The sequence below is a fragment of the Eublepharis macularius genome, chromosome 15 (genome assembly GCF_028583425.1).
Source record: "Eublepharis macularius isolate TG4126 chromosome 15, MPM_Emac_v1.0, whole genome shotgun sequence".
Lineage (NCBI taxonomy): Eukaryota > Metazoa > Chordata > Lepidosauria > Squamata > Eublepharidae > Eublepharis > Eublepharis macularius.
The window spans coordinates 9,620,547-9,623,919 of NC_072804.1; the positions used below are offsets into that span (position 1 = coordinate 9,620,547).

At 42.8% G+C, this 3,373-nt stretch overlaps 1 pseudogene; it reads left to right on the forward strand.

Annotated features, from left to right (window-relative positions):
• Positions 1-329: 329 nt before the first annotated feature.
• LOC129343749 (U2 spliceosomal RNA) lies at positions 330-452 on the forward strand (annotated as a pseudogene).
• Positions 453-3,373: the final 2,921 nt, after the last annotated feature.

A 3,373-nucleotide genomic window follows, 5' to 3' on the forward strand; every position in this document is an offset into this window, starting at 1 on the left:
TGATGGAAGGAGCATTGACTGAGTTTATATTCTGGAAATCTTATTGGTCTTTCAGGTGCTGCTGCACTCAAATCTCAGTCCCTTTACTTTTACTCAAATGCAAGACTAAGTTTTTTTCCAGGTATGCCATCAAAAAGAAGAGAAGGAGAAGGCGAGATGTGGGGAATGTGAATCTGTGTTTTCAGAACGTATGAAGATGCACAGTCCCTAAAAGGGCCCAGGCTTGCCAAATGCAATCCCCACACTACACTCCCCCTATAATTATAGAGAGCAACTTTTTAAAGGATTCAGATCTTTAGCTTCCATTGATTAATAATCCTTTAGCTCTTATCACTTCTCGGCCTTTTGGCTAAGATCAAGTGTAGTATCTGTTCTTATCAGTTCAATAGGGCGGCATGTCCCCCATTGGCTGGTGGTTCGGACTGCACATATGATCTTCACATATACACTTTCCTACTACAACTGCGCTGAGAAGAGGCGATGCAAACATTAGCTACCGTCTCTTTGAGGCGGAGTTAAGTCAATCTGTTCTTATCAGTTTAATAATCCTTTAGCTCTTTGATGTCTTTATGAATATAGCAGTTCATATATTGTGATACATGAAATTTATTGAGGGGGGAGTATTTCCCATCAATGAAAAAATAAAAACAATGAATTGTTTACAGAAAAAAACAAGCTGCATGGTAGACTTTAAATACAAAACACCTCTAAATCAGGTAAACTGAAAAAAGCAACAAGAACATTTGATTGTAACAAAAGAGTGAATTATGTTAATCAAGCCTAAATAGCAAATGGCATTATTCACTGATTGCTTTAACTACCTTTCTAAACAATGGAGTCATAATTAATGCAGAAATGTTAGCTTTCTTTGGGTAAAGGGGACATCTAATGCATAAAACAAATAGCTGTTAACAAGGCTGATATGTTTTGGAATGGAATATTTCAAGGGAACAGAACAGTGATTATTCTGTTATGTTTTGTATGTGGATCTCCTTGTAGATGCCTCCATGGAAGATTCCATCCTGTAGGAGCACCCAGTAAAAGATTCTGATAAAATAGTGGTGCTCAAATTCCCTACACTCAAAACTCCATCATCACTTTCTCTGCACCTCAAAGGGGGCATTCCCGGGTACATGCTCAGATAATGTGGGCAATGCACAAAATTCTTAGATTTTGCCACACATATTCTGGTTTACACATATTCTGGTTTACACTCAATGGTCTCTTGAAGCTGTTACAGAGGAAATCAGTGCTGGACAACTGTTTGGTGTAGTGGTTAAGAGCATCAGGACTGTAATCCGGAGAGTCGAGTTTGATTCTTTGATCAAGTGACCAGCTTACTGGGTCGGGGGAACTCTGTTGATGTGATTTATCTGGATTTCAGTAAAGCTTTTGATAAGGTCCCCCATGACATTCTGATGGGCAAACTGGAAGACTGTGGAGTGGACTATAGGACAGTTGGGCGGATAGGGAACTGGTTAGAGGACTGCACCCAAAGAGTGGTGGTCAATGGTGTTTCATCAGATTGGAGGGAGGTGTCCAGTGGGGTGCCACAGGGCTCGGTTTGGGGCCTGGTACTTTTCAATATTTTTATCAATGATCTGGATGAAGGAGTGGAAGGGCTGCTCATTAAATTAGCTGATGATATCAAACTGAGAGGAACAGCAAGCAGCCAAGAAGATAGAATTAAAATTCAACAAGTCCTGAATACTCTGGAGAAGTGGGCAGCTGCGAATAGGGTGCAATTTAACAAAGACAAGTGGACAGTATTACATCTGGGCCACAAAAATGGGAAGTACAAATACAGGATGGGGGATACACTTCTGGGCAGTAGTATATGTGAAAGAGATCTTGGGGTAAAGTGGACTGTAAACTAAATATGAGCAGTCAGTGTGATGTGGTGGCAAAAAAGGCTAATTCAATCTTGGGTTGTATCAAAGGGGCCATAGCATCAAAATCACAGGAGTATTGTGTGCAGTTCTGGAGGCCTCACTTCAAAAAGGATGTGGACAAAATCGAGATGGTGAAGACGAGAGCGACAGGGATGATCAGGGGTCTGGAGACTGAGCCTTACGAGGAAAGGCTGAGGGCCTTGGGAATGTTTAATTTGGAGAAGAGGAGATTGAGGGGGGACATGATTAATCTCTTTAAATATTTGAAAGGCTGTCATTTGGAGGAGGGCAAGGAGCTGTTCCAGTTGGCAGCAGAGGGTAGGACCTGAAGCAATGGGCTTCATTTACAAGCACAAAGGTACGGGCTGGACATTAGAAAAAGCATTTTCACGGTCAGAGTAGTTCAAAAGTTGAATCAGCTGCCTAAGGAGGTGGTGAGCTCCCCCTCACTGGCAGTTTTCAAGAGGAGGCTGGATGAATACTTGTCAGAGATGCTTTAAGCTGATCCTGCACTGGGCAGGGGGTTGGACTAGATGGTCTGTATGGCCCCTTCCAACTCTATGATTCTATGATTCTATGATTCTATGAATCCGATCAGATCCATAAGTCTCTGTGGGCATCTGCTGGTGTGCTAGGCAGTCGGTACACCAAACAGAGAGCCAAACTTTCCTCAGCACTCCACACTAGGCCTACATAATCAATGCCAGGGGTGAGGAGCAGCCTGAAGGAGAAGGTATCTCGAGTAAGAAGTGCTACCGCTCCCCCCACCCATTCAGTACTGATGGAGGACTGAGTACCCGGGGGGGGGGGGTCAGTTCTCTCAAGGCAACTGTTTCACCTTCCCTCACCCAGGTCTCAGTCACACATACCAGGTCCATGTCAATTGCTGCAAAACATCTTGCAGATTATTGGTCTTATTATTTACAGACAATGGACAACATCAGTGATGAAGGAGGGCTAATTTTCCTAGCTCCAATACCAGTGTCTCTTGAGAAGGGACATAGCTTAGAAGGGCACCGAGCCTTCCTATATCTCCATGATCTTCTCACTTTTACTCACGTCCCACCTGCCTAAGTAGGGCAGGATTCTACCACGATTCTTCCAAGAATAAAACTTGGAAAGTGTCTTCCTGCAGCATCCATCAATTCATCACATCCAACAGAACACTGGGACATCATTAATTAATTTATTTAAAACACTTATATCCTTCCTTAGACAGAATAAGTGGCAAGGACACAAAGGTGACATAATTATCAATTAGCAAGCTAACAACTGTACACAGTTTAGCAAAGTAAAATTAGCAAGGTAAAAACAGCACATTTGGTGGAGGGTAAACAATGTCAGAACCTGTTTAACCTGAGTAATGCCATGTTTAATCCTGTAGTGTTTAGTCTTCTTTCCCTTTAGGCACCACCACTTGCAAAGGGCCGATTCCATGGGAAAGGATACTGTCTTATCTGTCGTCTCAACCTTGGCCAGCT